General features: G+C 37.7%; 1 protein-coding gene across 4 annotated transcripts in view; it reads left to right on the forward strand.

Moving 5' to 3' along the window:
* The first annotated feature begins 340 nt into the window (after positions 1-340).
* LOC105252212 overlaps positions 341-12,923 on the forward strand; it is a 37,760-nt gene continuing 25,177 nt past the window's right edge. For 3 of the 4 annotated variants that reach the window (XM_011259505.3, XM_011259509.3, XM_011259508.3), the window contains exon 1: positions 341-581. The gene's annotated coding sequence lies outside the window, so the exon portion shown is untranslated. Of the gene's footprint in view, positions 582-918; positions 1,031-12,923 lie in introns of those variants that run through there. The other variant, XM_011259507.3, reaches the window with a different exon arrangement.

Consider the following 12,923-nt stretch of genomic DNA (forward strand, 5'->3'; position numbering starts at 1 on the left):
AGATGGCGCGCGGGCGCCGCGCGCCATCTGTCGGCACCGCGCGCAGGCTCGGCCAGCTGAGCGCCTGTCATTTTGGCTCGAGTTTTCGAGGGAGGCTCGCGAGTGATCCCGTCGTTTTATCGAACGCGCGAATCTCTCGGGTCCCGGATTCGCGTCGCGTTACTCTTAATCGAGAAAAAAGAAGCGAATCCGAATCCTCGACGGGAGAGCGGAAGGATCCGGGGGTGGGGGAGATTTTCGAATCTCGCGGGGCGCGACCGAGGCGCCGGAAGGCGAGCTGGGTTCGAGGCTCGGTCGCTCGCGAGTCCGTGGATGTGAACCTTTGTTTTGTACATTCGCGCAAAAGTAATGGCTACCGTCTTCAGTTTTCGATTAATGTTTTCCGCGGAGATCCCGGATCCCCGTGTCTCCCGCGGCATTTAATAACGCGAGATCGGCCCGCGCGACGCCCCCGCGTCGGCCGCGATGCGCGCGGTATCCGTGCACCAGCTGTTCCGACTGCCTTAGTGTCATCTTGGTCGAAAAATGCCTGTGTTTACATCCAAGATACAACCGAGCCTCTGCGTTCCTGTCACATTCAGGTAAGCGACGCTCCCGCGAGTCGCGACTGTCCCTCGGTTTCGCGGACCCGGGTGCGCGAGGAGCCCCTCCGCGAGGGAAACGCGACGGGAATAGGTCCTCGTCGACGGGACGTGCTCGTCCCCTCGGTCGGCGACGACGACGATCGTCGTCGTCGCTCATCCTTTGCTCCTCGTCCTGGTCTACAACAGTGTCCGGGGTCGCGAGTCTCGTCGTCCCGTCTGCCTCGATCTGCCCCGGGGACCGGGAAATCGCGCGAGTGTCCGCGAGATCGCTCCCGAGAAGCGAGTCCGTCGTACTTAACCAAAAAAAAAGTTTCGCCCCCGAGGACGAAGGGGAGGAAGAGCAGCGGGGGAGAGAAAGCCTCGGTCGCGTCGTCATCGAGGAATATCGCGGATGAATCCTGGACGTGGACGCAATTTTTCGTCCCGGATGGTGGCAACAATGCCTGGTAAGATGATGAGCGAGGGCAGGTCAGGCACGCACTTGGTGTCGCGAGATGCTCGCATTTTCCTCCTCGACTCGGGCGGCTTCTGAGGAGACGACTCTCGGCATCTTCCTCGGGTATCCCGTGACGGGAAATCCGTTGGAGAGCCTCTATCATTGACTGCACAGTCTGGACTGAACAATCTTCAAATCTTGTACACATTGCTGGTGTCTGTTACATTTTCCTGCCTTCTTTCCTTCTTGAAAGGACCCCACGCGATATGTATCTCTCGACATGCAACCCCCAGACAACACAAGTGGACGTGTCCTTCCTTGTATTTGTTCTATTCATTTGTTCAATCAAGTATTGTGTTTTATCCATCAGTTGGTTTTAGGTGCCTCTTGTCGATTCCAAGTCCAATGAAGGTTTCCTCCCTCGTGGCAGTAGTAGAACGTATCAGTCGACCTAAATGAAAACAAAACCATCTGCTGTGCCTCTCTGGAGGAGGCATTTAAGTCTCTTTGGGTAGACTAACTAGATAGAGAGGTGAGGAAGCTAAGTGCAAGGAACACGAGTGCCACCGCAGTGGGAATGATAACAGTTTATTGGTGTATAAAGAGCTGTTTTATTGCAAGAGCACAGGTAGACTCGAATCCCACAGCTACAAGGACAAATCTTTCACCAAGTCATCGCGACTCAAAATATGTACAAAAGCATCCCGGATGTGTCGAGTCTTCAAACATACGTATTTATCCAGAGATTTACCATCATCCCGATCAAGACTTGTCAACAAACTAGCGTCAGGATCGAGTAGCGGCGCGCGAATGATTACATTAAGGCGGCTTTACATCGCATTAGGGCGGATTTTCAAGTGGAATTATTTTTCCGAAACGCAATAATCCCGGGCCATCGCTTTCCCTTCGCAGCGTTTGAGGATAGATGTCGGTTCGAGTGACGTGATCCATTTCCAGCCTCGTCCGAAAATCGAGATCCCGCGGATCTAACCTAAGCGGATTAGAGGAAACGACGGAATCGGGAATTATTTCACGGCGGGAATAGAAAAATCTTGCCAGGCGGCGCTCGTCTCGCTCATGATGGCGGCCATGTTGCCGATTCGCCCTGCCCGTCCCCCCCTCTCTCACCCCCCGTCACCTTCCACCCCCTCCCCCGCGCACGCGTGCGATGGCCTCTCACCGTTGTCCACCTTTTACAGGATCTCTTCGCGAGAGAGTGCGCGATTCCTTCGCGTAAACTCTCGTGAAATGTACTCGTCGTCTATTTTCCCTCTCGTCGTCGCTCGTTCTTATTTTCTCTTTCTCTCTCTCTCTCTCTTTCTCTCTCGCCAAGTTTCCTCGCATTTCTTGCCGCTACAAAAGCGTACCCCTTCGGCGTTAAATTTACCCTTTAGCGTGCGGAGGATTAGCATGGAAACATGTATGTTTGAGGAAGAATTTCAAGCGCTTTTTTAACATATGTTTTCCCCGAGATGACAGATGATGATAGAAAAAAATTCGGCGATATTCAGGATGCTTCTCTCATTACGCTTTTAATGATTTGAACAAAAAAGCTCTTTTTTATGGTCAAATAAATTTGTAACAATTTGTAACAAATTTGTAACGATTTATAACATTTTATAACAAATTTGTAACAATTTATAACAAATTTTTAACAATTTATAGTGATTTATAACAAATTTATAACAATTTATAACTAACAATTTATAACAAATTTATAACAAAGAGAGCTTTTATTAGAGAGCGAAAAATCAAAGTGGATAATGAAATTAAAAAAAAATAAGGATATCAATTATCTGTCATCTCGACACTGACTACTTTTCACGAAAAATATAGGAATATTACACGAATGCAAATATTATAATCACGCGTGAAAAATAATAGAATAAAACCGACGACATTTTTTGACGAATTGAGAGAAAATTAAATTTTCCCGGACGCGATTTAAAAAATTTTGCCCGTGATTGAGGCTCGAAAAAAAATTGATTTTCAATTATTCTCTTTAAATTATTTTTGACGCGTAATTATAACATTTACATCTGAAAAATCCCGTCCTTCCCCGTCGATTCCGCCGCGGAATTTCGCTCGGCGTGAGATTTGTCCGCGAAATGTTGGCCACGCTCACGCCTCATCCACTCCTACCCCGGATTTACATCCGCGCAGATCTATATTCCTATTTTTAGACAAGCAGCGCGCACCCGAGCCGGGTCTACTCCGAGCCCCGGTGCCGCCGGAAGTGAAATATTAAACAAGACGGCGCGCTGTCTATCCGCGCCGTAATCGTCGTTTTAGCTTCGCCATTGAAGAATCTAACGATGTCGATTCGTATTTTTTTTTTTTTTAACCATCCTTCCAATCGATCTGGAAAATAATTAATTTAAGATAATAGTAAATTTAAGAATAAATAATTTTAGAATAATTAAGAATATAAGAATAATAATTAATTTTAAGAATAATTAATTTTAATTGATTATTAAAAAATCGCCGATTTCTTCGCGATAATTTTCATAATTTAAATTCTTCGATAGGGACTGATCTAACGATGTCGATTCGCCCTTTTTTTTTATCATCCTTCCAGTCGATCTGGAAAATAATTAATTTAAAATAATAATAAATTTAAGAATAAATAATTTTATAATAATTAATTTTAGAATAATTAAGAATATAAGAATAATAATTAAGTTTAAGAATAATCAATTAAGATTAATTATTCTTAAAATTAATTACATATTATTCTTATATTCTTAATTATTCTAAAATTAATTATTATAAAATTAGTTATTCTTAAATTAATTATTTTCCAGATCGACTGGATTATTAACCAGATCGACATGATTATTAACAAATCGCCGTGATTTCTTCGCGATAATTTTCATAATTTAAATTCTTCGATAGGAACTGATCTCGTCATCGCCAAAGCGTGGAAATTAATTGGTCGATCTCGTGCTATCGCTCCGAGTGCGTTCGATTAATGCGCTATTGATTTGCCCGATTCTATTACGCGTCGTGCATCCATGCACGAATCAATTATCGATCGGTTTATCCGAACCCGTAAGCGCTGCTTTCACAGGTACTATGAACGTCAATTTGCGAGCTGTGTTTCGCAACGTCGATTACGTTTTTTTTTTTTCATACGCAACGGACCGGAGAGACGGAACAGCGAAATATTTTTAATCGAAGCGTATTGCGCGTTTCAATGAAATTTGCACACATTTGTCGCGTAACCAAATTTTGCGACACCAAGTTGGCTCGAAACGCGAAATTTTTGATAGAGCGAAATCAATTTCGAGCGAGAACGATTAAAGTTAAAAGTGGATAGAAGATGCAGAATTTCGTGCAAAATTGCTACTTGATGCGCACTTTATACACACCCAGTATATTATAAAAATAATGCACTGCAGAGATGCCAGTTGGAGACGAGCTCTCATTAAAATTGACTCTGGAATTGATCCGAGCGCGAGATAACGCGATCGTTATATTAGTATCTTATTTTTTGTAAGTAGAAAATTCATGCGATACGATATATCGACGGCAAAATCGTCTCTGCGTGGGCGAGTGGCCGGCGATGGTGTTGGTCGCGAGGTGAAATCGTATCGACCGCGAAGGAAAGGAAGTCGCGTGAACTGAACGAACAATACACACACAAATACATAAAGTCAGAGATTAGACACTCTTTGAATTTACAATTTCTGTACAGCTCACGAGAAAGAGAATAACATTAATATTATATTGCTATTATGTAACTAGATGAAAACCCAGCTGAGAATATTATTATCAAAGCATCCATGTAATCCTGTTTTTTGGCGAATAGAATTATTCGGAGTCTCCTCTGACATAGTTTATTATTTCCATTTTTTATAAATAATTTATAAATTAAATAAATAATTTCTAAATTAAATAAATAAATTAGAAATTAAATCAATAATTTCTAAATTGAATAAATAAATTAGAAATTAAATAAATAATTTCTAAACTAAATAAATAAATTTATAGAGGAGTTAATTATAATATAAAATTAAATACATAAAAGTCAAATTAAATGAGTTAAGTGAGACGACACGATCTCTGTCTCAGTCTCTAGCATTTCGACATCAGCAGCAGCGCTCGAAGAAGAGGTGGCCGCGAAGGGCATCGCGTTTCCCCCCTTTAACCTTAACCCGGGCCGGGTTTCGGCGGGCGATCGATAGGCTGCATTCTCTCCGTCATCGCCGCCGTGTGGATCCTAATTGCGGCGCGATTGACTTTTAAACCCGGCACCGTGCATAATTCATGAGTCATGCAAATCCCAATCAACGCGCGTCGCTTTGGCCCCGTTAATCCGATCCCTGATCCGTGATTGGCCGATTCGGTTAGCTAGCGGTCGCGTGTAAGTTTCGCGAATTTATTTTCTCGCAATCCTCTACTCATTATTTTACGGGCACGTGACGTTTGACGCGAGAGACGGAGGGAGGATCTTCCTTTTCCGCAAAGATTGACAGATAAACGTCAAAGGGAAGCGACCTGACTTACGTATTTAATTTTATATTATTATTAACTCCTCTATAAATTTATTTATCTAATTTAGAAATTGTTTATTTAATTTCTAATTTATTTATTCAATTCAGAAATTATTTATTTAATTTCTAATTTATTTATTTAATTTAGAAATTATTGATTTAATTTCTAATTTATTTATTTAATATAAAAATTATTTATTTAATTTCTAATTTATTTATTTAATTTAGAAATTATTTATTTAATTTCTAATTTATATATTTAATTTAGAATTCGTGATGTAATCGACGCCGAAAGTGAAAAAAATCACGACCAACGTTCGAATAGGGTCTTCGCTCGACGATGACGTTTCTGTCAAAGTCACTTTTCCCGAGCAAAGATCGGCGCTTCACATTTACCTGTCTCTCTCTCGCGCAATCGAACCAAGGTAGGACGGTGAACGTGCAATTTTTGCGGATCATTGACCGTTGTCGCATCATCGCCAGGTCACGATGTCGTGCGAAATCACGACGTTGCACAAGGAGCCTCTTCCATCGGTCGATTGTCATCGTCCATCATCCCCTCGCCCCTCGAAATATTGGTCGTTTATCGGACGTTAACGAGATGATACGCGATTTATCGAGCGATTGGCCAACAATCGATGCAATTAAAGATTTTCGTAGGTGGAATTGATTTCGAAAGATTAAAGATAGCGATCGAGATACTTGATCGAGCACTGAGAAAAATCGTTTGATTGTACCAACAAGACGTATATGATTGAAGGCATTTTGGTTAAATCAAACTTAATTAATTAATTAAATTCTTTTACGTTTAAATAAATATGTAATAAAATAATATGTAATTAGATTGTAAATTATACATGTAATTTATATAACATTTATATAATATTTATATAATGTTATAGTTCGCACAAGAATTTCTAGTTATCATGATAAGACTCGATTTTTGATAACTAGAACATTTAATAGATTTTACTATAAGGATTTGCTTAGTATTTTCTGGTTGGATCTATAAAATTTCTTGTTACATTAATTTCTTTGCTTGCCTCTTAACTTAACTCGAATTCAATATTTGCCATGAAATGTATATAAAGAACTAGTATTAACGTTAAATCCAAAGTATATTTTTTTCTCTTACGAGTAGTAGTGCCAGAAAGAGGACGCTCTCTCTCTCTGATTGTGTGTGTTTGAGCTGCATCCTCTTCTTGCATCACTGTTTATCATTTTAATTTCTAATAAACTGAATTTAAAATAATTTATTCAATAATCTGGATTGAGTTTATCCAATAATCTTGTTGGAATTCAGAATATTTAACAGTCCTTTGAGATTAGATGGAAAAAATTTCAGACGACTTGCTGGCGAGTTTAGTATTATTAACCAGGAAATTTGGTAAATTTAACAGAAAGAAATTAATCAGATTCATCTGGCAATTCCTACAAGAATTCTGGTTCGTTCATTTTCCAACAGACATACTGGTTGAATCCATCAGAATTCTAATTAATGTAACCAGATTTTTTTCTCAGTGAAGTGATCGAGTAAGTATTTAAGAAATCGAATAAAGTAATTAAGAATAAAGGAATTATTTGGGGGCAAATTTAAGACGTTCAAACAAGTTTAATTCAAGCTCAATTTAAGCTGTTAGATGCTATCGTAACTTGTATGCACGAGGATTAATAATGTCCCATCTTGATTAAGGGGGACTCGAACGAGACGGATGTAACATTGTATTCGTTATGATATCAGTATGTATGCGTTAATGCAAACAAACACGTGTTATCAGTGATCCGAGTTGTGGAAACATCCTAGTCCGGGTTTTATTATTAGACACATTGCGTTTTAATGAAACAGTACGTTTGATATTTACAATTAAAGCAATATTTATATTTGACGTGTATCTTTTTTATTAGGGAGTCGTAATATTTTTTGTATTAATATTTACTCGCTTTAATAAGATCATTAATAATCTAGAAGTTATTAACATTTCAAATATCTTTCTCTCTTGTTAATTCTTTATTTCACGCATTTTTTATTTTTATTAATATAATCTCCCTTGAAAATTGCGAACTGTAACATTATATAAATGTTACATAAATTACATGTATAATTTACAATTTAATTACAATATTATTTTATTACATATTTATTTAAACGTAAAAGAATTTAATTAATTAATTAAGTTCCATTCAACGAAAAATTACCAATTGATCGGAAAAGAAATTAAATCAAAATTACAAAATTGATCGAATTTAAAACGTAATTCGAGAATCTCAAATGAAGATTTGATGTAAGACATGCGATACTTTTTTTATTGCCTTACATGCTATAAAGGTGAGAGGTGTACTTTCGTTTCCTCGCGTTTGAATATCGCAAGGATCCGGTGCGTTTCTGCGGGATGACGTCAGCGCGTATTAATGGCACGTGCGATTCTGACATCAGACGGATTCGTGCCGAATAGTAAGTCGTATCTGAAAACGCGATTTCTCTGGCAAGCGTTTTGCGAAATTAATATTTATCTCTCCTCCTCTTTCTTCTCCTCCTCCTCTTGTTTCTCTCTCTCTCCCCCCTCTCTCTCTCTCTCGGATCGATCATATTTTCGTAACGAGTTGACAGACGATTAACTTTCCACAACAATCCAAATATGTGTATCTGATGTAATATTTATTTGTTAAATATTTTATTTTTAAATATTTTATTTGTTAAATATTTGTTAAATTTATCTGTTAAATTGTTCCATATCGGAAAACAGGTGGGGGAGGGGGAGGGGGGGTGTATTGTAATCGATGATTGCGCGACGAGAAAGAGCGATGAAACGTACACGCATGCGATATTTTCGCGCGGAATCGGAATAATAACACGCGATATTAAAACGGCCTTGTTGCGATAATAAACACTTTACATGCGAACGCATTTATAAACATATTCATGGGTCCGCGATAACGGAAAAAACGTGCCGTGCCCTCGTGCATTCACCCTTCAACGATAACGCCTATTTGTCGATGGATCTGACCCTCCCCCGACATTGGGAGGAGGGGCATCGATTAAGAATTTACTTATCTCTCGATTATTTTGTATCTCTTAACCACATATTATTCTTCTCAAGATTCTGGATTTTACTACGCATGCACTGTTTTTTTTTTTATTTTATTTTATTCGTCAATAAAATAATTTATTTTTATTTATTACAAAATAATTAATTTATTTTTAATAATTTATCAAATAATTTATTTTAGTTTATTTTCAACGCATTTTTTATAGAATGTTGTGGAAATAGTAGGTCTAAAAAAAAATTTGGACTAATATTATTTAGAAAATTATTAACTGTCAAATATTCGAAAATATCTCATCCAATTTCAAATATCTTCTGATTTGTATCACAGCAAATAGAAAAGAATGATGACAAGTATAACGTCACGTTTATATTTAAAATCACAATGGAAGCTAATTCTGCATGTCAATTAACACACACACACACACAATCTAATTCTACATAATATCATATGCAAAGTTAGTTTCTCAAAGCATAGAGGTATTACAAGTTTCGTTCGCATTTATAAATTCGACATTGCTGCTCACCTGTAAAAGTAATCAATGATTGTCGCGATTAACTTATCGCTCGCGCGGCGATTTAAATTCCCGAGGTGTTCGAGAATCTTGTGGCACGCAATGTAGAGTAAAGCGGATCTTTCCCGAGTGCGAGAAGGCGCAAGAAGCGGGTAAGAAAGAAAATAAAGTCATAATATACGTGCACGACACGGTTATTACATCGATTTAGCGCAGTCCGATATTAGTACAGGCGGTCATTCGATGAGAGACGTTTAATTTTTTTCTGATAAAATTATACGATATAAAAAATTCATTACCTTTTTATATATATATATATTTTTTATTTTTTAAATTTGACATAATTGGGATGGATTTTTATATTATATAAAATTAAATTGTCGATTAAATTTAATAATTAATAAATAATAAATTAAGTAATAAAATATTAAATAAATTAAATAATAAAATATTAAATAAATTAAATATTAAATTAAATAATCAATAATTATGATAAATAAGAAGCTCTGACGTATAAATTTATATTACATGGATTAATTTATTATTTGTTATCAAAATTATTTAATTTAATATAGGGAATTTAATTGTATAATATAAAAATCCATCGATTGTCAAATTTCTTTTTTCAAAAACGAGCTTCCGAGGTCACTTCGAAAATTTAAATGCGCTGTTATTTGCGCAGCCGTGTCATCGCGGTTACTTCAATTCGTAATTGTCTCATAAATTAAACCGCCTGTTAAGCTACAAGCTTAACGGAAACGTGGAGGACAATTTGCTTATCGCGCGCGACGAATTAATCAATATTACACGTGTATATCACACTAAAAAAAAAAATAAAATAAAATAAAAAAATAAAAAAATTTGTACTTCACGTATCAGGTGTGGGTGTATTTTTATCGACACGCTTCGTCGCGCTCACGTGAGGATCGCACACGTTTATTGCGTCGCGCGTGTCTAACGGGCCGGACGATCACGTGCAGCAATATAATGAACACGCGTGTGTACTTATGTGTGTAAAACAGACGGAAGAAGGATGCCGATCTCTGTTTTTAGCTCGTTTCTCATCCGGCGAAAATTTTCCCGCGCAATCTCTCGCGCCCCCTCCGCCCCCTCCCCCTTTACTTCCACGCCATCCGTCTTTCTGTCAAAGTGAAAAATTCGCGCTCTCTTTCTCTCTCTCTCTTTCCTTTTCTTTCTCTCTCTTTATTTTTTAAATTTGACATAATTGGGATGGATTTTTAAATTATATAAAATTAAATTCTCGATCAAATTAAATAATTAATACGGTAAATAATAAACTCTGATGTATAAATTTATATTATATAATTAAACTCTCGATTAAATTAAATAATTAATATTGTAAATAATTTTCTGTCAAAGTGAAAAATTTGCACTCTCTCTCTCTCTCTCTCTCTCTCTCTCTCTCTCTCTCTCTCTCTCTCTCTCTCTCTCTCTCTCTCTCTTTCTCTTTCCTTTTCTTTCTCTTTCTTTATTTTTTAAATTTGACATAATTGGGATGGATTTTCAAATTATATAAAATTAAATTCTCGATCAAATTAAATAATTAATACGGTAAATAATAAACTCTGATATATAAATTTATATTATATAAATTAAACTCTCGATTAAATTAAATAATTAATATTGTAGATAATAAATAAACTCTGTTATATAAATTTATATTGAATAAATTAGTTTATTATTTGTTATAACAATTAAAAAAAAATCTTGGCGGTTGCGTAGAGCATTTCCTGCCTCCGTTTTTCCGCCCACGCTGATAACCCTTGAGACCTTAATCAAGAATGAACGTTAAGTGTAGTCGGAAAACGGATATAAATATCGAATTAAGTTCCACTTGTTGAAGAAGATGAAATCATAAATATGGAATAATCTAGGAGAGATTAAGCTGCCTGTCAAAGTGAGAGAGTGCATGATACCCCGATCGGAAAAATACCGATTACATCATTTGTTTGGGGCGATCGATACACTTGTTCTTGGAGTGTTGCATAAATTTTCCGGCCGACGTGTAATCCTTATCTTATCTTATCGTTGCTTAATTTCCGTGTATATCCATTCTCGTGCGATTCCTGATTTGCGATTAAACGTCAATTCGGTGTCATCAGATGCGCGACACCTTGTACGTTATCGAGATACGTTTGAAACATGATTCCGTGTCGCGGATAAGCAGGGTTGATGCTCGAGAGCGAAAGACAAGGTGGACCGAGAGGCAGAGAGAGAGAGAGAGAGAGAGAGAAAAAGAGAGAACTTGGGTCTCGTCGGGGGTAACCTTGGATGTAATAGTGAAGGCGCACACAATGCCAGGTCGTCGTCTCCTTCTCCCTCCCTCCGTTCTTCTGGGACACCCGTTAGTCCCCGCGATTCGCTCGCGCGATATCGAACAAACATCAGTTTCCAATGGAGCGAATGCCATCGTCTCTCTGTCGTTTTACTTTTAAGTAAAGGACTTGTGATTTTCCGTCAAAAAAATAGCATCTACCTTTTAGTCTATTTTATAAACAATTCGGGATTTCTCGCGAATGGCGTAGGAAATTATACATGGAATTTTGTCGCCAATTGTAAATCGTCCCTACGGCGATTTAAAATGCGATCGTAGATCGATCTACTCCGTGTCCAATTTACTCGCTCCTTGCTCCGGTCCTTCCTCGCCGTGATCTGGCATTCCTAACTGATTAATCCGCAGAACCGCAATGCCAGGTTGCTATGACTGAAGAAGAATCTCTGTCCACGATGCAAGGCCCTTCTCTCATCAAACATGCACCTTGATATGTAAACAAAAATGCTAAGGGTCAAAAGTAATGATCCGTCGTCGAGTTTAAAAATGCTCAAAAGTCAAAGTTGATTTTTTCCCCTAAAGTATTCTTGTAACAGAATTGAATATGATCGAGTTTGCTTTTTTCAAATTAATTATAGTTAAGATTATTCATACATGGACGATATCAAAAATATATAAGAAATTTTATAATTGCGATTAATTAATGATTTAAAGAAAGACAGTTGAAAATAGTTGAAATAATCAGAAATAAAATTGAAAAATGTTTTCCCTCTTATCAAAATCGATAGATAAATAAATAAATGGTTCATTCAATTCTAAAAAGCGAACCTATCAAATTTGACATCAATAAAAATTTTGAAAAACTTAATATGAAAAAAAAAATCTAAAACTGAATTTTATTAAGGCAAAATAAAAAAAGTATCGCTGCAACTTTTGCTGAAAAATAAACAAGAATGTCGAAGGACATATGTTCTCTGGTGCAGGGAGAGTTCGACGGATAAATGTTTTTTTTATAAATCTCAGGAACGAGATGCGATTCTAGAATTGGAGACACGAGTCTGTCTCATGGACGAGGAGGGACGCAAGGGGTAAAGGAGGAAGAAGGTAGGAGAGAAAAAGAGAGAGAGAGAAGGACAGACATGTGTTGTGGGACGTCTATGCGCGCGTCGCACGCATGGAAACGCGGCCATCTTTCAGCGACTGGCTGAACGAGCCGCTGAAACCGACGCATATCGACCGTCGTGAAAGTACGAAAAAGGGGATTGTTGCGAAAAGCCCGATTCGCATTTCTATTACATCAGGAACATCGAGTTAGAATCGCTATAATAGCTCAATTGAGGATACGATACAACGGGGGCTCCGAAAAAATACAACTTTCTCCCTCTTTCTTCGTATACCGGGTGTTTTATAAAGATGGACAATCTCTCGTAGACTGGGGTGAAAATAACCCCAGATTAGATTCCTATAAATTTTCTTTCCACGACGCATCTTTTACCATCGATCATATGTGTTTTTTCTCGAAATCAGCTGATTTTGACAAAACGAAACAAAGTAT

Source organism: Camponotus floridanus, unplaced genomic scaffold (assembly GCF_003227725.1).
Source record: "Camponotus floridanus strain SB8 unplaced genomic scaffold, Cflo_v7.5 scaffold67, whole genome shotgun sequence".
In the NCBI taxonomy this organism is placed as follows: domain Eukaryota; kingdom Metazoa; phylum Arthropoda; class Insecta; order Hymenoptera; family Formicidae; genus Camponotus; species Camponotus floridanus.